The sequence below is a fragment of the Ictidomys tridecemlineatus genome, unplaced genomic scaffold (genome assembly GCF_052094955.1).
Source record: "Ictidomys tridecemlineatus isolate mIctTri1 unplaced genomic scaffold, mIctTri1.hap1 Scaffold_3690, whole genome shotgun sequence".
Classification (NCBI taxonomy): Eukaryota; Metazoa; Chordata; class Mammalia; order Rodentia; family Sciuridae; genus Ictidomys; species Ictidomys tridecemlineatus.
Window position 1 is genome coordinate 91,581 of NW_027522470.1, and position 24,350 is coordinate 115,930.

The following is a 24,350-nucleotide window of genomic DNA, read 5'->3' on the forward strand; positions in this document are numbered from 1 at the left end:
GACTGGTTTCATCCTTCAAACTGAAATTTCTGCCCCAAACTTCAGGTTTTGACCACCCTACAGTGGTCAAAAGTGCTACCTCACCTTTCATTGCGTGAACTGGGAAAATTTAATTATCAAATATAACAGAATGAGAAGTAAGCAGAAGAAAAGGATGCTTAAGTTAATTGCATGAAGACATTTAATATTTGTTTGAAAACCTTGATTGGATTTTGCTTCAAACAGTCTGTGAATAAGGAACAAGTTCTTTCAGAAAACAGCTACAAAAATAAGAGGTCTGGGGGCTGCAGTTGTAGCTCAGTGATAAAACACAAGTGATAGAACACGTGAGGCACTGGGTTCCTTCCTCATCACCACATAAAAATAAATAAAATAAAGGTATCATCTGTTATGGTTTAGATGTGGTGTCCTCCAAAAGCTCACATGTGACACAATGCAAGAAGGTTTGGAGGAGAAATGACTGGGATATAGCTTTAACCTAATCAGTGAATGAATTGCTAATGGGATTAACTGAGTGCTAACTGGGGCAGGTGGGTGTGGCTGGAAAAAGGGGTTCAGCAGGCAAATGGATAAGGGGTATATATTTTGTATCTGGACAGTGGAGTCTCTCTCTGCTTTCTGATCATGATGTGAGCTGCTACCCTCAGTCACACTCTCCAGCCATGATGCTGCCTCCCCTGGAGCTCCAAGGAATGGAGTCGGCCTTCTATGGACTAAGACCTCTGAAACCATGAACCCTCCAATAAACATTCCTCCTCCACAGTTGGTTCTGGTCACAGAGGTGAAAAAGCTGACTAAAACAGTGCCCATCTACAACTAAAAATGTATCTTAAAACAACGAGAGGTCTGCAGTGGGCAGTAAGAAACACACATGACCACACTTGCAGCTTCAACAAGGTAGGAAGACCTGACACTAGCTATGATTAGAGCAGATGATACCTGCCTCTGAGTGGAGAAAACCTGAGAGTGTCTTCCTGTACTGGTTTCCACACTGATCAAAGAAGATGTCGTAAAATCAGTTCAAGACAAGAACACTCAATGCAACAACTCTCTGGTCTTTCTCCAATGGTGCAGGAAAAGGCCAAAAGAGCACTTTGGGTTCAGGAATTTAGAGTACTAAGAAGCAAACCACAGGCTTCTCTTTGATAAATGTGGAAACTGTACAGAACACACTCTAGCCAGGGTCACTGGAGCTCATTGCTAAAACAGGCCTGAAAGGACTTGTTCCAAGAACTGAATGAAGGGTTCCTTTCTACAGGACTACTAACTCCTGGCTGGATGTAAGACAAGCCAGGCAGGAACATTCTCATTGAAGTCTTCCTATAAAATCAAAGTTGGAATAAAGAAATACTAATGACTGAATACGGAGAAAGGCTAAGTTATACCCAATAATAAGAGCTACACTTCTATTTTACTACTGCCAAGCACTGCTCATGGCACTTTACATGTGTTGACTCTTCTAACCCTCACAACAACCCTGTGTCCTTGCTAGCACTATTCTCATTTTGCAGATGCTGAAATGGAAACAGCTACATTAAGGGATTTATTTGAAGTTGCACCACTAGAAGATAAAACAGTCAGGATTCCATCCCATATTCCAGAATCTGAGGTCATTACTCCTGGGACAGAGACAGGGTCTCACAGTGTTGCCCAGGCCGGCCTTGAACTCCTGGGCTCAAGCCAGCCTCCTGAGTAGCTGGAACTGTAGGCATGCACTAATGTGCCAGGCTCCAGAACCTTTTTGTCCACTGTATGCTAATTATCAAGGCAGTCATATCATTTGAAAATGTGTTTGTGTTCCATAAGAATTATCTTTCTTGGGCTGGGGATGTGGCTCAAGCGGTAGCATGCTCGCCTGGCATGCGTGTGGCTCGGGTTCGATACTCAGCACCACATACAAAGATGTTGTGCTCGCCGAAAACTAAAAAAAATAAATAATTCTCACTCTCTCTCTCTAAAAAAATAATAATAATAATAATAAAGTTGCTTTGTCATCACTAAAAAAGTTAAAAAAAAATTATCTTTCTCTTGAGTTAATAGTGGCTAGTGCAGCCCTTCCTCACCAAAGATATTTTAAGCTGCATTTAGTTGTTTGGGACATATTCCTAAGCTATCGCTGCCATCTGCCGGCAATATGTGGTAACAACCCCGTGGAAAGCTGGAAGGAAACATTAAATGAAAACGCGGCACAGGTATAGCTACAACACGATGGCACGTATGACAGTTAGTGCGTGAAAAAGGCTAATGTCCAGGACTGCTTCAGCTTCTAGATAATCTACTCTGAGGCCTCCAAGGAGATTAACTAATTTTAGATGTTTCAAACATTATTTGCTCTCTAAATATGAAAAATAAAATCTTAAAACGCGGGGCTGGGGATGTGGCTCAAGCGGTAGCGTGCTCGCCTGGCATGCGTGTGGCCTGGGTTCGATCCTCAGCACCACATACAAACAACGATGTTGTATCTGCCGATAACTAAAAAATAAATATTAAAAAAATTCTCTCTCTTCCTCTAAAAAAAAAAATCTTAAACACATAAATGGAATTCCTCTCCCAACACTGACCATGCCTTTGACCACATCCTTTGAGCTTCCCCAAAGAATAATCATGAGACAATGGGACTGAATGACAGGGTGTGGTATATGACCTGGGAAGAGACTGGACCAAAGGAATCTGATTGTATCTTATTATTGGCTTTAAGACACACACTAGAGAAATGATCTCCTGATACTCAAGGGTCATATCTAACACTTCTTTTATAGACCCATATAGTACAAAGCACTTACTAAGTGCTTTCTACATAAGGATGACCTTTCATTCCATAAAGACATTAATCTCTTTATCATCAAGGACACAATTCCTGTTTGTGTTCCTATATCTATTCCATCAGGATTACCATCAAAAAAATAAGATCATGAAACCCAGACTATGAATTCAAAATTAATTTAGGGTTTTTTGATTCAGAATGTAAGAAAAATTCCATTTCCCCAAACCGATTTCAAATTATTTAATACTATGTGAAAGCAACTGGCAAAACCACAAGTGTCATTTATTTATGATTAAGTCATATGGACAATACCATAATAATTATAAATAGCTGTCAGTTTCACTCTAGTCATATTTTAAACAAATCTTTATTAAACTTTATAACACTCTTTCAGAGGTACTCCTGGAGGAAGGGAAACTAGAAAAGAGATTATCTTATTTTCCAAATTCATGGCTAGAAAGGAGAATGAATGAATGTGAATAAAACTTTCCCCCAAATTAAAAACAAAACAAAACAGGACGTTCCTGGTCAGTGGTCTAAGTGGATTAGAATTACTTTCCAACAGGCCCAGGTTTCAGCCTCCCTTCTCACGATCACAGCTTCACAGGTTGAACAGAAAAGAGCTCCACACCGAGAAGTCCAGTACTAGGCTACGTAAGTGCTTCGATTCTCTCTTTTTTCAATACTCCTTGGTAAGAACCTCTCCTTTCAGAGAATTAGGGGAAAATGTACCAGTGGTGGGATGACTGTCTGCTTCCTCAACACCCATAGGCTTACCTGCCCTGGTGCTCAGGAGAAAAACAAAGATGGGCTGCTGTCCAAAGCTTTTGATGGCCACGTGTCTCTCTTCGCCTCTCACAGAACCGTCCACACGCTCATAGCTGTAGCCTTTACGTAGAGAAGACAACAACCACACACAGGTCCTTACTCTTTGCAAGGACTCTTAGGAAATAAAATAATCGAGTCATCCCTAAGCCAATGCCTATTTGTCCTTTCCACACCCAAGCCTGCCCTACTTTCAATAAAGCCCAAAGGAAAAATCTCAATTGTTTTATAACTTGATCTTGTTTCTTATTTTATGTGGTACTGAGGATTCAAACCATTGTCTCTCACATGCCAGGTAAGGGCTCTACCACTGAGCCACAACCCCAGTCTGAAAGATCTAAATTTAGGGGAACAATTCATCACTTCAGTCAAGAGCTTTGTAACGTTGTGAACAACCAATAAAAAAAAAAAATTCATCACTTCACCAAAAAAATCACCATAACACACTATCCTGGGTTTTAAAACCACAGGCAGCCAAAGTCTTTGGCATTTGCATAGGTAATATTTGGTTTTGACTCTTCCCAGGCCACTCTAAATATCCACACACTGGCAGTTGGTGACTACTGAGACACAATCCTGACTTAGGCAAGCAGTAAGACAAGCGCTTGGGAGCCTACCTGATGACCCAGCACCTGCTTTTTAGTGAAGCTCTAGGGCTCTCCACTTGTCACCACGCATCAGGTCAGGAAGGGGAATTATAATCTCAATTCATGTTTTGGTACTCGAGATTCCTCAATGTGCCAGTAGCTGAAGTGTCCAGTTACTGCAGTACTTGGGGGGCATCAAGTAGATCTGAGAGACCACTCCCAACTAAACTTTAAAACAGTTATTTCTGCGGCTGATACTCTCCCACAGGCTCAAAAATCAACCCCTGTTCAAGCTTTGTCCCATTATCCCACATCAATTTTATTATATATTAAGCAGAGTTCTCAAGTAACTGCCTACATCCCCTATTGTCACAGAAATAACTGCTCTCACCCTCCCTCTGCTTGATTTGTGGGATCTCCATACTATCTATCTTCCCTTTCTTACTAATCCTGCATAAGTACACAACTGCTGAGCTGTCGAGAGACACTGCAAGTGTTTGTCGCTGAAACTCGACTCACACATTTTTGAAGCCACTCAGCATTTTCACAATGTCTGCTCCATACCCATCACCTACATCACCTGGTGAGAATGTGGGTGTTACTTCTGCCCATGCGTCTCTACCCTGCTGTTGATCTTGCTTCACACACCACTGTCCCCTCTCCTCAGCCTTTTCACCTTCTTTAACTTTTTCCTCGGTAACCTTCCCACACCCCTTATGACTCTCAGATGATGTAGTGGAAAAGGGGAGTCACCTTTGCAGTCCATATAGTCCTGGAGAATATCCAACATCTGGGTCATCTGAGAGAAGAGTAAGACGCAATGACCCCTGGCAAGAAGAAGAAAAGGAGAAACTGCCAACTCTAGTAGTGTTTACGGGGAGTGACCCTCAGGCAACATGACCAAAGGGGATAACTTTACACATAAGGGAAATGCTAAAGTAGAAATATCAATGTCCTGTAACTTTCTCAGAAACTCTGAATACTTTATACAAGAAGACAAAGTGCCTCCACATGTAGCTGCATCCCTCAGAGCAGTCCCAGGGCACCTGTCAATTCACCAGGGAGTGTGGAAGCCCTGTCGTAACCAAGGATCTTCTTTCCGGAATATCACTTCACTCAATGAAGACAGAAGTTTCATTTCAATAGTAAAATAAATATACATGTGAAGAGTAAAGGCAAGGTACAAATGTGTGTGCACCCACTCCCCAAGATCCTGAAGAGCTATGGAAGGCTATCTACTGCTATTCCCACTTGGCGGTACAAGTCATTACCATCTAGAAAAGTCGAAAAGCATCATGTTAGAGAAGCAATCCCCCATGGTACACAAGAAACTTACATATAGAGTGTGAATAAAGGAAAGGATAATTCAAAATAATGTAGAAGAAACAAAATCAGGGTGACAGCCCTTATCATCAGACATTGTTTTAAATTTGCCTGAACAAACAAGGACAATGCTGTCAAAAAAATTTTTTTTCTAAGAAAACGAACTTACCTTAATGTTGCCAGGAGAGTAAGACCAAGAGTTAGGGAGAACATCGGCCAGGCTCTAGCCCCATATTTTTGGAAAAAGCACTGAGTTTGAAGGTGAGTACCTGGATTCTTATCTCTCTCTGCCACTTACTACCTATATGACATTGGGCGTGACCTTTCGAGGTCATGAAAAACTTGGATGGAAGGTATCTATAGGTTCTTCTCCATCTCTAACACACACACTTATGGTAGATACGTCAAAGGCCATAAAATACAGTAAGACATGTAATTATGATTATTAACAATTTTTCATATTTACGTTTTAGTCATAGTTGAACACAATACCTTTATCTATTTTATTCTTTTAATTTCTTTAGTTGTAGATGGACATAATAACTTTGTTTTATTTATTTATATTTTTGTACATGGTGCTGAAGATCGAATCTCCTGCCTCACGCATGTGAGGCGAGTGCTTAGTCACTGAGCTATTTATTTATCTTTGTGTGGTGCTGAGGATTGGACCCAGGGCCTCACATGTGCTATCTAGGCAAGCACTCGACCACTGAGCCACAACTCCAGCCCCAGGACATGCAATTATTTAATTTGCAAAAGACTGGGCAATTTTGACAAATCTGAAGTTTTAAGTTAGTTCAGGCCACACCTGGGGCAATCATCCTAAAGGCACAATTCTGAAATTCTTGAGTCTCTTGTCTTTTCCTAGACTCCCCCTTTCCTGTGGTGATGAAGATGTACATGCTGGATACCAGGCTGCTGAACACTAACCAAATGTCATCTTCTGATACCCAACTTGCATTTCAGGGAAAGAGTATTCCCCAACTACGCCTTGAGTTTAAATCAAATTCCAAAGATTAACAAGAACCAATGTTTACTCAACCTTTATTATGTGTCAGTTCAATTCAAGGAACCAGCAGGCAATTTTAAAAGAAATGCTCAATGTTGACTCATCCTTGTGGATGCAACCAACATAGCTGGACAGATGAGGTGAACATACATTGATCAACAAGGTAGCAGAGTAAGGTAGGGCTTGCCAAGTCCTGGACTGGGATCCTAAATGCTGAAGGAATTCAGGAAAGAAAGGATCAAAGTGGAGGAGTGGGGTTGGATGAGATAGAATGGGGTGGGTGTACAGTTGCAGAGAAAGTAGGCCCTGAATTCCAGGCTTCTAAAAAAGGGAACTTGAATCAGTCTCAAGAATCAGTAAGTTCTTCATTACTCAGGTTTGAACTAGTCACTCCCCAAGAGCAGTACATGTCAACCTATTCCTACCTGGAATTCAGGAATGCCAGCAGCTTATCCAGCAGGTGAAGTTTCCCACTAGCCTCAATCAGGTGGTCTCCAACTTCAAAAGGCTCTGGCTCCACACCTGGAAAGCAGAGAGCCCAATCCTAATTGTGTGCCCTGAGTCAGGGCAAAATTCTTAAGTAGAAAACCCAATAGGTAGGCAACAGAGAGAGCCCAAGCTCTTTCTAATGCAGTAGGCCCTTCAGTCTCACCTATTCGAGGCATTTTCTAATTATTTGCTTAATATCAGCTGCAGAGCCTGGCACATCCAAAAAGTCTAATAAATATTTATCTAAGAAACAAACTCACTCTTTAGGAAACTGAGGGAAAGGAAGATGCCAGAGATCAAGAAGATCCACAAAGGAAATTCTAAGGCTCTCACTCTAGATAAGAAATCAAGAAATAGGCTTAGGTGTGTATAAAAGTGATTCTCAAGGTACAGGCGGCAGTCAGAATATTCTGGAAGATGTCCTTCAAAATCTATGTTCCTAATGGCCCTTCTCCCTTAAAAAAAAAGTTCTAATGTGCACTTGATTAAAGTTCTGTTAAACTTTTAAACAGCTCCTAATGGTACTTGGCAGACTCCTTAAAACAAGTACAGCAGACTTTTTGCAATCTTTCTACACTAAGGAATTCCAGGGCCAGCCATCAGAGTGCATCCAAAAACCCCAATGGGAATGAAAATGAAACACTACACATAAATTTGTGGCAACAAGAGCAGTGCTTAGAGGGACATGTACAGAAGTCACTAGGATGAAAGGAGAGAGCAAAGGACACAGAGCAGGAGCATGCAGACAGGAAGACAGGCAGGAAAAACTGCTACCCCAGAAGCTGAGTGAAGAGCATCCCAAGGAGGAAGCCATCTGCTGTGTCAAGGGATCTGAGAGTTTAACGAAACGTGAACTGACAATGCCTGGGCATCACAGAGAACACAGAGAACTGGGCGTAGTGACCGAGAGGGCTCAAGACAAAAGGAAATCCAATCCTAAAGAAGGGTCAGATGAATCGCCATTATGACCCATTCTGTAAAGCTGCCAGTTTTCCTCTCCACAACTGTCACTATCATGAAAGAAAGAAAAGCTCCCTGCCCTCCAAAAAATCTTAGAAACATTTCTAGATTGCAGAAAAGTAGAGTCCAGGCAAATGCAATGGATCCTGCATTAAGAGAGAAAAAGGAAAGCAGCTTAAGGAATATTACGGGACATGTGAAGAAATCTTCAGTATGAATAACACGAGATATCATTAATATACAGAAAATGAGAAGAAGCAGAGTAGACACATGAATGCAGCAGTTCTGTTGAAGACTCTGGCTATGATTTTGGTTACAGAACTACTAATGAAAAATAATGGGGGGAAACAGGACACTGGCTCACCATCAAACAAATACGGGTGATCCACGCACTTTCGAAGCTGGGATAAGATATTCTGAAGTTTAATTTTCCTTGCCATCTCATTTTCAAATGCATCTGAAATTTTGAAGATAGAGAGGAAAAGGGACTAACAAATCAAAACACAAACAAAACACAAACATAACCTTTCTCATTTCATAGTATTTCCCTCAAGTTTATACTACCCTCCCAAATGGCAATCAATTGCACTGAGAATTAAAATCATATCCATATGGGATTTTCTTACTCCTCACTTTGTTTTGAGAAGGAAGTCTACAAGGTGAACTTAGCAGTGCTTTGTTAAAACAATTGTAAACTTCTAAAATTTCTTCTTTAACTGCTATTGTGGTTTTAAGATGGGAGAAAAAAAAGCAAATAGAGGATAAAAATCATGAGTAGACACTTAAAAGTGTTTGCTATATTGCAGGCATAAGAAAAACCATGCAAGAGGAAAAAGAGAAATTCCATCATGCAACAACCAAGTCTGAGCTACACTTAACACTGCTATTGTTCCACATCAGGTGATTGGCGTATCATTCAGAATACAAAATTCTACCTTATATTCTTGCTACACAAAGTGAGTGTAATCATAAATATTTCCCTGCACAAAAATCACATCCCCATTTAGTTTCTTAATGGACCAAGTGTCCTCTGAATACCTAGGTCTTTCATCAAAATAGCCTTGTAGTATTTTTTCTGCAATGCTGACATGCCATGGTATATCACTACTTCTGTCTTTTTGGGAAGTTCTTTAGCTACCACTGCTTTCACTCTCCTCAGCAGAAACGGCTGCAAGAGGTTGTGAAGTTCACTTGCTGTGGAAGGAAACAACATAAAAGAGTGTGGTACAAAAATACAGCAGAGGCGCCGAACTACTAGAGAACATGGAGCAACTCATTTTCCTCATTTTCATGCTAATTCTGCGTTCTAAGTCTGTACAGTAAGTTTTCAGTTACAGATGCTCCTGGACTTACAAAGGGATTACATTCCTATAAACCCATCACAAACTGAAAATATCTTAGATGTAAAAAGTGCCTTGAACGGACCTAACATACCAAACACCACAGCTCAGCCCACCCTACCTCAAATGTGCTCAGCACTTACATTAGTCCACTCAGCAAAAAAATCTAACCCAAGCCTCTTCTATGAAAAACTGTGAATACTTCATGTAATGTGCTGAATGCCTGTGACTAAACAACTGACAACACAGAGCACTGTGTGGTATCAGTTACTTACCCTCAGGGTCGCTGAGTCATTGGGGAGTGGTGCCTCGCTGCTGCCACCCCGCCTCACAGGACAGTACCTTACAACCTATCCCAAGTCTGGGAAAAGACTGAAACTCATGCCTTCTTATGGCTGAAGAGCATCCCATCCTGTATCTACACCACATTTCCTTTTTATCTGCTAATGGACATCTAGGTGAGCTCCACACTCTGGGTACTGTTAAGAGTGCTGCAATGAACACAGGAGCACAGACATCTCTTGACATGTCGATCCCCTTCTTCGACTATATGCCCAGTATGGGATTGCTGAATTGTACAGCAGTTCTATTTAGTTTTCTGAGGAAATGCCATCCTGGTTTTTACGATGGCCATACCATCTCCATTCCCGGGGTGTCTCAGAGTTCCACTTCCACCACAGCCTTGCCAGCGTTTGGTGTCTGTAATAACCATTCTAAGGGGGGGGGGGAGGTTTCCCATTATGTTCCTGATTTGCATTTCCCTGATGATTATATTGAACATTCTAATATAACTAACAATAATGCATTTTATATCTTAAACCAGTTAGAATCTAGAATTTTGAATATATTCAACATAAAGAAATGATAAAGGTTTTGCTATATGATATGCTAATGACCTAAGTGATCACTATGCAAAACATCAACAGGTATAAATATGTACCTCAAACATAGGTACAAATAGGTACACCAATAAAAATTTGAAATTCAAAGTACAGTTTCTATTGAATGTTGCTGCTTTTGTAAAGTGGTAAAGTCAAAAAATTATAAGCTGAACCACCATAATTAGAGGACCAATCATTTCTCCCTATCCTGGTTTCTTCCTATTCCTTCTGGACTTGTTACTGGCTTTTAATACCCAAACTACAACACTCAAAGAACTGGATTCTTCTTAGGAATAATCTCATTTTCAAGACACTGTTTTCCAGGGTATTCTTCATTCCATCTCACTGATCAGCATACAGCGTAGAAATGCAGGGTGAGCAATACTGTCTCCATGTTTATGACAGTTAAGTGAGGCTCAGAGAAATCAGACCACTTATCCATGGACACACAAGTGAATGTGAAAATGGCGAGCATTAAAAGTGGATTTTTAAAAACTTCTAATCCCTTGTTCTTTTACAGGCATCTTAGACTTCAAAAGCTACACTAAGTTGGAAGTATACATCATGTAGGAAAACCAGAAACAGAAAACAAAAATACAAGCAACCTGTTAAATGTGAAATTCAGATAAACAATTCATAGCTCTTCAGTACCAGTGTGTCCCTTGTCATTTGTAATTAGATGTCCCATATCTGACAACTCTAAACATGGGAGTAATCAATCAGAGCAGGTTTGCTAGTCATCTTTACCCTGTGGTTTGGGAATTTTTGCTCTAAGAACCCTCTGCAACTCATATTTAACCAGCACACACATAATCATTGGGAGGCCCCCTGCCATCTGTTTTGGACAATCATCCTAGGGTATTCAGATATTATGGGAATGTTCCACAAGGCAGAGTGGCAAAGGTATAAGAAAAAGCTACGGTTATACGAATGAAGGCTTCCCTTTTCCCTTCCACATCCCAATCATCTCGAACTTCTGGTTAAAAGAAAACAGCAGTGTTGTAGAATTCTTAACAGTAGTCTGGGTCTATAGCATGCACTTACTTTTCTCCACTGGCAAGTGGCATGGAAAGTTAACAAAGTCTATAATTTTTATAAATTACAAGTTGAAGCAGCATGGTAACATGAACTTGAGGCATGAGGATGGTAAGCTGAAGGCCAGCCTATGAAACTGAGCAAGACCCTGTCTCCATTTTTTTACAGAAGGACTGGGAATGTATCCCTGTGGTAGAGCACCCCTGGGTTCAATCTCCATACCACAAAGAGAAAAAAAATGAAAAAAAATTAGAAGTTGGTTTTTTAAAAAGCACACATATCAGTGGGTACTTTCTACTTTTTCCAAAAGTGAACCAATAAGCCCCACTGCAGAATCATGTAACAAACAAGTAAGAGCCATGGATAGCAAACAAGTGGATACCACATGAGGGACCATCATCTGCCTTATATCTGTGGTGGTTTTTCTCCCTGGAAGGCATTCTCCAGTTATTGATTCTCTTCCTTTTCAATCTACAACTCTTATGCATTAGGGAAGTTTCTGTGTCAAGATCTCTTGGGGATAATTTGCTAAATGGGAATTAACCTGATTTGGACTCTTTTTCAATATCCCAGTAACGTTCAACAAAATCCTCCATCTGTTCCTTGGAAAACAGGTCAGGTTCCACAAAACTGAGGAGAGAGTAGAGCTCTTGGAGGCTGTTCTGGATAGGAGTTCCAGTCAACAGGAGACTGAAGACCACTGAGAACTAGAATATGTAAATTAACACAATTAAAAATCTCTACCACTGGTAAGCAAAACCAAGTGACCCATCACAACATTTATTTGAACACAGAGGGACATGATATAACACAATGAACCAAGGCAAATGAAATCAGAAGGCTCAGGTTCAAGTTGTACACTCTATTTAATTGAGAAATAATACCTCTCCAGTTTCGACCATAAGGAGGGGATAATAATCTGTAAGAAGACACTCTTGTAAGCATGTGACATCGAGTTGTAAACTCTTGAGTATTACATGAGTATTCACTAGGGTTACTAAATGCAATCTATGTGAGGAGTCAAACTATGTTATGACCTACATGGGGGAATTAATGGGAGTATCTGAGTAAACACATTCATTCAAAGAGTTTAAGAAGCCAAAGTTATTTATAGCATCAGGCCTCTCTGCTACAAGCAAACAGCAAGATTTACACTGACACAATGTCTGTTCATAAACTTTGCAATATATCAGAGTCAAGATATCAAGATTTCTAGATGTTTCTGGATAGTAAGCCATGGACAGTCCAATATAAAAAGGGATTTTGTAAATTTTTGAGAAACAGGGCTGGGAATGTGGGTCACCAGCAGAACGCTTGCCTAGCATGCATGAAGCCCTGGGTCAAACCCCAGCATTTCCAAGAGAAAAAGGAAAAACATTGAGAAACAGACAGGAACACGGAGGATAAGAGACTAATGAAGGAAGAAAAACAGTAACAACAGATATCAGGCCAAGCAAGGTCAACCTCTGAGCTGACATTAACAAGAACTTACACCAGCAGAATTAAGTAATGTGGAAAAGTCACATCCTATGCATGTGTATTATTTTAAATATAGAGTACAAACTCTTGGGAAGGACATGTAATCAAGGGTCCCTAAAAAAAGGCAAAGAGGACAGCAGAGATAGAGGATGCCCTACCAGGCAGGAAATAACAATATTTGAAACTAATAAAAATGATGATATCTTCAGTAAAAACTCTAAACACTGCAACTTTTAGGCCAATAAATATTAAAATACATAATCCAGGTCTAAGATTTTCTTCTAAATGACCTCTAAATTTAAGTGATTTATTATAGGATGAGGACCAAATTTTGATTATCTCAGAAATTAACAAGTGTGGTCTCATGAATGAGCAAATTTTCAAGTCAACAAGGTACTTCACATTTCATTGGCTTCTCAGAAACAAGGGCAGCTCCAGGCCACAATGATCTTTCTCATCTACTTTGCTGAATGATACAAGAGATCAAGAGAAGGGAATGCAATCAAGTGTATCATACTAAAAATACAACAGACGAGAGACTGAAGGCAATATGTTGTAAGAAATTGGTCTCTTCATGACTCCACGTGAAAGGTAAGTTTCTAAATAGGTAAATTGGGGGAGGCATAAGGTATATCCAATGCATCTACAACTGCAGACAGGAGTATAAGATCTTTATTTGTAAAAAAAAAAAAAAGAGAGAGAGAAAAATTAAAAGCACTCAAAAGAGAGTTGAAACATCTCCAAAAATACAATGCATTTTATTGGGGTAGGGTCTGACTCATTTGATAACTAGATTTTAGTAAATGTTATCTTCTATATAAAAGAGAAAGGAATAGTAATTAGCCATATTAAATACTACTTTTGTCACTGCCCTCCAAAATAGGTTTATTTAGCTCTGCAGAAGTCTTAATACAGAAGTTTTAATTTATGAGATGGACATCATTATCCGAAGTACATGTATGAAGACACGAATGGTGTGACTCTACTTGTGTACAACCAGAGATATAAACAATTGTGCTCTATATGGGTAATGTGAATTGTAATGCATTCTGCTATCATATATTACAAATTAGAATAATAATAATAAAGTTTCAATTTAGTTGGCTCTGTATAGACTAAACTAAGTGGTTTTAAAGGGGAGTTAGAGGGGAGAAGGAACGGTGAACAGATGGGTATAGGATTTCTGAGCCAGGAAACTGCTCTGCATGATACTATAGGGTGGAAACATGCCATCACCTGTTTGTTCAAACTCACAGGACATGCAACAGCGAGTGAATCCAGCATTACGGACTCTGGTGACACTGCGGTGCCAATGTAGTTTCATTAGTTTTAACATCTCTCTTCAGGGAGAGGCTGAGATGGGGGAAGCTAGGCTTGTAAAGGGGCAGGGGATATATGGGAACTCTCTACCTTCTATTCAATTTTGTTGTAATCCTAACTTGCTCTAAAAAATAAAGTCTATTAAAAAAGGAAGGGGTGTGTGTAAAAACTAAGACTATCCTTTGAGTTTACCTCTGAGAGTGTCTTATGCAGCAGAGAGCTTTGGCTTTTCAATCTGTGGGCTTCATCCACAACAAGAACACTCTAGGAGAAGCTGTGAGAGAAAATCCAAACTTTCAGCTTCATGTAGCTCAAATATATTTCACAATCACATCTTACTATACAATTATGACTTGTTAGAAAAACTAACAGCCCACTCTGATAGAAGCATACCTGGCATCATGACCTTCCTATCTGGAAAGGTTACCATGTGCTTTGTTTTCCCCTCATATGAGAGAGCTCTATGCAGAAAGTAAGGAGCCAGAGACAGAAATGGAAGGATACATTTATCATATTGTACTCTGTAACAGACATTGTGCTTGTGGCTTTGTGTGTAATTTAATCCAAGGAATAAGACAAGTAACCATAATCGTGCCAACAAGGACACTAAAACTCTGAAAGGCTAGGTAACTAGGTAAAGATCATAAGAGCAGAGCAGAGATTCAAACCCATAAGAAAAATCAGGAGACAGTGATGTCACAGCAGCTAAAGGAGTAGGACTTTAAAATGGGAGAGTGGTGAACAGGATCACGGAGATGTCCAGGATGATGCAGCCACTGGACTTGTTAACGTGGAGGTCACTGGGGGCTGCTGCCACAGCAAGTTTATGGTATGGTATGTCACGAGAGCAATTTCTCAAGAAGTTTCAGTACTAGAATCATATTTTTAACAGATGCTACTGGTGGAAAGCTGTTTAAAAAATCCAAAATATGGAAAAAGATTGGATGATATTCTAGATGCATTAACTTAAAATAACAAAAAATGAAAATAAACTATCTAATAATAGGTGATAAAATGATAAATGGTAGCTGCAAAATACAATAATGAAAAAGGTATAAATATTGAATATCCTTTTAAAAATGTGAAAATCATGCAAAAGATAATAAAGTGGGCGTTATAAGACTTTTAAGTTTTTAATTTTATTGGTAAACATTATGGAATCCCACTGCATTATTTTTGCACTTGTAAAACTAAGTGTGTCAAACAAAAAAGTGGGTAAGGAAGGACAATACCTGAAAAATTAAAACAAACGTCTGTGTAAAGGCTGGCCTATAAAAAGGAAGCCTTCCTTCCAAAACCACGACAGACACTACAGACAAACAGGAAGATAATCAGAAATGATGTTGAAAACTTGTACTCCAATAAAATAGAAAACCTCAAAGGCATTGACAAATTTCTAGAGTCATATGATTTGCCTAAATTCAATCAGGATGAAATACACAATTTAAACAGATCAATTTCAAATGACGATGGGCTGGGGATGCAGCTCAAGTGGTAGCATGCTCGCCTGGCTTGCATGCGGCCTGGGTTCGATCCTCAGCACCACATACAAAGATGTTGTGTCCGCCGAGAACTAAAAAATAAATATTAAAATTCTCTTTCTTTCTTTCTCTCTTAAAAAAAATTCAAATGACGGAATAGAAGATACTATCAGAAGTCTACCAACCAAGAAAAGCCAAGGACTGGATGGATACACAGCCGAGTTCTACAAGACCTTTAAAGAAGAACTAATACCAATACTCTTAATTAATTTCAGGAAATAGAAAAAGAGGGAGCACTTCCAAACTCATTTTATGAGGCCAATATCACCCTGATTCCAAAACCAGGCAAAGACATATCAAAAAAAGAAAACTTCAGACCAGTATCTCTAATGAACAAGATACAAAAATTCTCATAAAGTTCTGGCAAATGGAATAGAAAAACATCAAAAAGATTGTGCACCATGATCAAGTGGGATTCATCCCAGGGATGCAAGGTTGGTTCAACAGAAATCAATAAATGTAAGTCATCACATCAATAGAATTAAAGATAAGAATCATGTAATCATCTCAATAGATGCAGAAAAAGCATATGACAAAATACAGCACTCCTTCATGTTCAAAACACTAGAAAAACTAAAGATAACAGGAACATATCTCAACATCATAAAGACTCTCTACGCTAAGCCCCAGGCCAACATCATTCTAAATGAAGAAAAATTGAAGGCATTCCCTCTAAAAACTGGAACAAGACAGGGATGCCCTCTTTTACCACTTCTACTTAACACAGTACATGAAACACTGGCCACAACAATTAGACGAAAGAAATCAAAGGGATACATATAGGAAAAGAACTCAAATTGGCATTATTTGATGATGATACGATTCTACACCTAGAAGACCCTAAAAGTTCCACCAGATAACTTCTAGAACTAGTAAATAAATGAATGTAGCAGGATATAAAATCAACATCATAAGTCAAAAGCATTTCTGTATATCAGTGTCAAAGCCTCTGGAAAGAAATGAGAAAAACTATCTCGTTCACAATAACCTCAAAACAACAACAATAAAAATAAAACAAAAACAAAACCAAAAACAAAACAAAAACCCCAGAACACACACAAAAAACTTGGGAATCCACTTAAGGAAAGAGGTAAAAGATCTGTATAAAGAAAATTATAGAACCCTAAAGAAAGAAATCAAAGAAGGCCTTAGAAGATGGAAAGATCTACCTCGCTCTAGGTTAGGCAGAATTAATGTTTTATCAAAATGACCATACCACCAAAAGCAGTTTACAGATTTAATGCAATTCCAATCAAAATCCCAATGGCATTCCTCATAAAAACTGAAAAAGCAATCATGAAATTCATCTGCTAAGATAAGAGACCCAGAATAGCTAAAGCAATCCTTAGCAGGAAGAGTGAAGCAGGGGGCATCACTATACCAGACCTTAAACCATACTACAGAGCAATAGTAACAAAAACAGCATGGTATTGGCACCAAAACAGACTGGTAGACCAATGGTACAGAATAGAGGGCACAGAGACTAACCCACAAAATTGCAATTATCTTATATTAGACAAAGGTACCAAAAACACACACTGGAGAAAAGATAAACTCTTCAACAAATGGTGCTGGTAAAACTGAAAATCCACGTGCAAAATGAAATTAAACCCCTATCTCTCACCATGCACAAAACTCGAGTCAAAATGGATCAAGGACCTGGGAATAAAACCAGAGACCCTGCATCTAATAGAAGAAAAAGTAGGCCCTGATCTCCATCATGTGGGATTATCCCCCAACTTCCTTAATAAGACTCCTTTGGTGCCAGAATTAAAATCAAGAATCAATAAATGGGACAGATTCAAACTAAAAAGTTTCTTCTCAGCAAAAGAAACAATTTGTGAGAGTGTACATCTTGGGAGCAAATCTTTACCCCTCATATATCAGACAGAGCACTCATCTTTAGGGTATATAAAGAACTCAAAAAGCTAAACACTAAAATAAATAAATAAATAGATAGATAGATAGATAGATAGATAGATAAATAAATAAATAACCAACCAACCAACCAACCAACCCTATCAATAAATGGGCCAAGGACCTGAACAGACACTTCTCAGAAGATGATATACAATCAGTCAACAAATATATGAAAAAAAAATGTTCATCAACGCTAGCAATTAGATACATAAAAATCAAAAGTACTCTTAAGATTTCATCTCACTCCAATCAGAATGGCAGCTATTATGGACACAAACAACAATAAGTGTTGGCGAGGATGTGGGAGAAAATACACTGCTGGTGGGACTGCAATTGGTGTAGCCAATATGGAAAGCAGTATGGAGATTCCTTGGAAAGCTGGGAATGGAACTACCATCTGACCCAGCTATCCCACACCTCGGTCTATACTCAAAGGACTTAAAAACAGCATACTACAGGAACACAGCCACATCAATGTTTATAGCAGCACAATTCACAATAGCTAAACTGTGGAGCCAACCTAGATGCCCTTCAGTAGATGAATGGATTGAAAACTGTGGCAAACATACACAATGAAATATTACTCAGCAATAAAAGAATAAAATCATGGCATTTGCAGGTAAATGGATGGAGTTGGAGAATAATGCTAAGTGAAGTTAACCAATCCCAAAAATCCAAATGCTGAATGTTTTCTTTGATATAAGGAGGCTGATTCTTAGTGGGGTAGGGAGGGAGAGCATTGGAGGAACAGACAAACTCTAGATAGGGCAGAGGGGTGGGAGGGGAAGGGAGGGGGCATGGGTTTAGAAGTGATGATAGAATGTGATGGACACTATTATCCTAAGTACATGTATGAAGACATGAATGGTGTGAATATACTGTGTATAAAACCAGAGATATGAAAACAACGTGCTCTATATATGTGATATGTATTGCAATGCATTCCGCTGTCATACATAAATAAAAAAACTAATACAAAGAAAGATAATTAACCCATAATGAATGTGTTGGTCAGCTTTCTGCTACTGTGACAAGTAGCTGAGATAATGAGTTTATAAAGTAAAAAGTTTTACTCTGGCTCACAATTTTGGAGGGTCAGTCCACCATCAGCTGGACCCCTTGCTGTTAAGCACACCATGGCAGAAGGGCATGGCAGAGCAAGCCAGCTATCTCAAGGCTGGGACAGAGAGAGCAAAGAAGAGGCTGGATCCCTGCTACCCATTACAAGGACACATCCTCAATGAATGACCAGAAGACATCCCATGAGGGCTCACCTTTCAAAGGTTCCACACACTCTCACCAGTTTCATGCTGGGGACCAAGACTTTAACATATGAGCCTTTGCGAGATATATAGGATCCAAACTATAGCAGTAAATCTCAATAAGTACTAGCTGTTAATAATATCATCTTCTTCCTCACTTTTACTCAACTCTTTTTTAAGCATCTCCCATTTTTCCCTCTTATTTAAACCATTTAATAAATATGTTTACACAGTTCTTGTGTCCCACAAGCACTGTAAGAGGAATTTTGGAGGGAAGGAATTAAATGTGGGAAATCTGATCACAGAGGCTCACAGTATAGGCGGTGGGCAGGTTAATAAATACACTGGCACTCTACCTACTGGTGAGCACATGCCACCCTTTTGCCTTTGTTTCTGTTTGTCTGCATCTGCTACAAGACTACACACCCCTGAAAGTCAAGGTCAATGTCTTAATCTTCTCTATCCCTATGGCCTCATCTGGACCATGATTCAATAAATATTTGCAGAAAAACAACAACAAAAAAAGGAAGCCTTCCTCCTCAGAGGAAGAAAAAATGAGAAAATTGAGAGGAAGAGAGCCAGAGATAGACACTCAGCTAATGAGAGTGGAGTAGGAGAAGACTGAACTGGGGATCCAAAGAGAGGGCAGGAAGTCCAAGGAGAGAACTGGGCAGAATAAGCAGGGGATATATTTAGGATTATAAGGAGACAGGGTCCCCATGAGGTTGGATAGTAGTTATGACATAGGTGGTGAGCGTTCATAGTATAGTTCCACTCAAAACAGACTAGGTTTTATTCCTTTGGAAGGACTAGACACAGATATGTATATACACAAACATCTAAAAATGCTTATTTAACGCAAAAGGCTAAGTGAAGTGGATTTTGGTTCAATGAGTGAAAGTGGATTGAATCACTCATCAAAGGAAATTAAAGATTGTTTCCCGGAAACGAAAGTAGAGGGAATTCCAACACAAGAATGGAGAGTCCAACAAGGGAACTCCTGATCTTCTCGATCCAAGATTTTACAAGTCTACTGTCTGTTGTCCAAAAGATTTCAATATTTCATGGCGATAACATACAACTTTAAATGGCCTTCATAAACCTCTTGAGTGCAGATTTTATCACATTGCCTATTTTCAGAATGTAAAATATAGCAATGGAGAAATATAACATTAACAAACATACTAAAAGAAACAACTATGTTGTTGGGATTCTTGATATGAGTCAATATTATAAATGTCTCTTTATTACTAAGGCTCTTAAATCCACCCAGAAATGCATTCAGAACAGACTGAAATGTAAAAATGTGTTTCTACTGAATAAGGTGACATTTCAATGCTTCTACCTACTTAGAGACACTCTCTTAAAAACACGGTCCAGGGCCTGGGGCTGTGGCTCATCAGTAGAGCACTTGCCTAGCATGTGCGAGGCCCTCGTTTTGATCCTCAGCACTACATAAAACTAAATAAATAAAATAAAGGTATTGTGTCCAACTACAACTAAAAAAATAAACATTAAAAAAAAGAGGCCCAAAGCACCAAGTGCTGGGTTTGAATGTCTGCTCTGCCTTACTTGGATTCTTAATCTCTTAATTTCCTCATTTGTAAAATGAATAATAATCTCTGCCTACTAGGATTTTCATGAAACCAAAATGGGACAATTTACATAAAGTACCCAAGAACATTTATGTCCCAATCTTATTACCTTCTGAGACCTGCCAGATAGTACCATGTTTCATGGATATCTTTGTACTCCTCATCCCTCTATTGTACAGACCATGGGGCAGCTCTATAATTTACTTTCCTGGTTATTACCAGTAACTCTCCCTTTCCATGGAGAGACTTCAAAACAAGACAAGTTGGATATTAAGTAGCCAAGAAGAGCTGGGGGAAGGACTGAGTGGAAGAGCAGTTGGGAGGCTCTCAGCTCAATGCCCAGAACCATAAAATGAAATGACATGAAATAACGTGACACGACATAAAATGAAATAAAGTAAAAAGAAAGAAAAAGAGGGAACACATCATATGCTCATTTAAATGTAAATTAAGTAAAACAAAATACCGGAGGGAATCATAAAATCTTGGGCCCAGTCATCAAAGTAAGAGTAAAACAGAAACTCATTCACAACAATCTGGATGAGGAAAAAATATTTAAAATATTGATAAGGCCCTTTGAGAACAAAACCTTCTGAGTATGAAAGATGCACACAGGGTACAACAGGGCACACCTACAATGACAACTACTTGGGATGCTGGAGGATTGCAAATTTGAGTCCCGTCCCAACGACTTAGTGAGACTATCTCAAAATAAACAATGAAAAGGGCTGGGCATGCAGCTCAGTGGTAAATGCCCCTGAGTTCAATCCCCAGTAACAAGACATAGTTAAATGGACAAATTACAAGTATACTTCAAGCTTCTTTTCCAAATAGTCAGTTCTACAGCACTGACTGCTGCTTGGTAATTGCCAGGAAAAGGCTCCTATACTACAGTGAAATCTCAAGCAGCAGTCCTGAGAACGTGTCTGTGCAAGTTACAGTGTAAAGAATCCAGTTTCCAGGCTGGATGCAGTGGCCCACCTGTAATCCTGGAGACTCTGGGAGCTGACGCATGAGGATTACAAATTCAAGGCCTTCCTTGGCAACTCAAAAAGACCCTGTCTCAAAATTTAAAAAATTAATAAATAAAAAGGACTGGAGATGTTGCTCAGTGGTAGAGTACTCCTGGGTTCAATCCCCAGTACCAAAATAAAACCAAAAAATGATAAAAATCTGCTAGTAATAAAAATCTCTAGTAATCTGCTAAACATCAACCATGTAGATTTAATCTCAGTTGTCACAACAGTCATCCAAAGTAAAAAAGGTAACTACCCCCAGTTTACAGATGAGGACACTGAAGTTGATGGAAATTAAGAAACCATCCCAATAACACAGAACTAATGAGTAGAGGTTAGATCATAGAATTCCCACCATGCCTGCCTATACATCCACAGGACCCAAAGACAGACCAGACATATCAGGAAAGAGGCCAAGTATCAAAAAAATGTAAGAAAAGACAAGACTTCCACACATTCAGCACAGTTTCTGACAAGGTACAGTATACTCACGATTTTAGAAACGGTGCATCTTTCAAGCAAATCTGAAAAATTAAGGAAGACACATTAAAAAGACTGGTATTGCTGGGCATGGTGGCCCACACCTGAATCCCAGCAGCTTCTGTAGACTCAGGCAGGAAGGTGGCAGGCTCAAAGCCAGCCTTAGCAACTTACTGAGACTTTGTCTTCAAAAACAAAAAGGGCTGAGGATTGGCTCAGTGGTTAAGTACCCTTAGGTTCATTCCTTGGTACCAAAATAAAAAAAAAAGTTAGAATTAAAAAAATAAAGACTGGTATTGATAAATTCTGATTATTTCTTGTTAACTCTTAAACCACAGGATCTAAGCCTTTAACTTGTTTACTAAGTTAAAAACTAAGCACAATTTCTAAGTAGCACTATCACACAAACAGATACAAGTTATGGTTAAGTAGAGACTTCAAAACAAGACAAGTTGGATATTAAGTAGCCAAGAAGAGCTGGGGGGAGGACTTACTTAGATAAGGATTTAAAACAAGACTGAAACTAGGCATACTGCATTCCTATCCCCCGGTTATCAGACATGATGCCTCTGTACATGAAACCCTCTGCCCTGCTACCTGACTCCTCCTGTTCATCAACAAAGAGGGCTAAAGTGCCACTTTCTGGGAAGCTTTCCACTTAATCCACCAGTAGAGAGGGAAATATGTCTAGCTACCTTGAAGCACAGTGATCCTGCACTTCGTTTGGTCATAGTCCCTCTTTGACAATGTGATGAAGGTGGATGTCCTCCTAGAAAAATGTGTGCTCTCAAAAAAAAAAAGTCAATATAATTCAGTGGGTTCTACAACTTCTAAGGTCCCAGGTTAGGAGAAACGAATGAATACTTCATCAGTAGTCAGCAGCACATGAAAACGTGACTTCTGTTTTAGGTCTTGCTGAAGATGGGCTCTTTCCTCCTCGTCCCCTGCATATGTTACACAAGAAAGACCTGGAGCAAATCTAAATCCAAGGAAAGAATCAGATGAACCCAAATGCCACAGCCATGAGATGGTGTGTGCATGTCATGGACGGACTGCAGTGTGCAGACGCCATTCATTAGGTGCTGGTCACAGAACTGTACCTAGAATAATGGTTAAACCCCAGGATAAGGTCTGTGTTAAGCAGGGAGAAGGATCAAGTCTAAGAGGGTCTTGTGCTAACTAAAAATGCAATGATGTTTCTCACTTTAGTTACTTCCTATGTTACTGTGAGAAGGACAGTTTCTCCTTTACATCAGCAAAATTTACTGAGAATAAGTACTAGCCTTTAAATTGTAGAAGGGTAACACCCACTGGATCCTCCCCTATCAGATCTTGTGTCTTGCCTACACTGTTTCAGTTCAACCTTTCTGGAATAAAATCATTGAATATGACAAGATTTTGCTTTATGATCTTCTATCCATCATCTAGAAAAATATCTTAACATAAACAATACAAGTTCAGCTACATCTACTCTGTACCTTTCCATTTCTTCTTTCCAGTTGTCCAAAACAGACAGAGGACTAAGAATCAGAAATGGTCCTTCATCATTTAACCTTCCCGTCAAGTAAATGAGGAGAGCAATCGTCTGAAACAAAGCAGGCAGTTTTGATCACCTTTCCAGGAGACACAACCATAAAGTTCCCACAACCATAGGCAGAGAACACAAACTGTTATACATGACTTGCTTTATAAAGAAATTCCATACAATCTTCCACATATTAGGAAACTAGTACGTTCTTAGAACGACATCAGGTAAGCTCAGTGTCTTTGCTAAGGAAATTGATAGTGTTTAATTACTTCAAGAGTTAACGAGCAATGAGGCTCAATATTTATGTAACTGAACCAAAGGGAAAAACATCAGGAAAGAACAAAAATCAATGAAACCAATACACCTGTTGGAAAACAGCAGGAGTACTTTGAAACTATTAAGCCAGAAGTGCTAAGACCTGACAGCAAACAGTACCCGCACATCACAGCCTTGGCCCTTGGCTCGGCTGCTCTGATGAGAGTGCTTTCCTTCTTCCCCAACTTTCTCCCTCTTTCTATAACCATTTAGAGGGTGCCTTCTACTGGCTCAAGTTTTAAGCTCAAGTTATATGTGAACAAAACAGATACAACCTTTGGTCTTTCATAATGGGTGCATTATAATCATACTGTATAGCGAGATCCATATGCCATAGTTGTACATGCATATATCTACAACACATATTCAAATGCAGAAAACAGACAATAAATCATTCTCACAAGAAGTAGGAGTATGAAATGAAACTTTGCAAAGCCAAATGTGCATACTTCAGGACATGTTTGAGTACACTTATGTCTCTAAAGTTGCTCTCAACAAACAAAAACACGTGAAGAGCTTGCATCCCCAAATACTGTGCTATTTCTGAGGAAAAAATATGCCCTAAGGATCAAATTCAAAATCCTGAGAAAACTATAGGCTCAAAGGTGTTCACATCAAAATTAATTTAAGTAACCCCAAAAAGGGGGAACTCATGATTCCTCATCAATAGGATGTTTAAGC

At 39.3% G+C, this 24,350-nt stretch overlaps 1 pseudogene; it reads right to left on the bottom strand.

Annotated features, from left to right (window-relative positions):
- LOC144373362 (transport and Golgi organization protein 1 homolog) overlaps nucleotides 1–24,350 on the bottom strand; it is a 111,091-nt pseudogene that overhangs the window by 81,062 nt on the left and 5,679 nt on the right.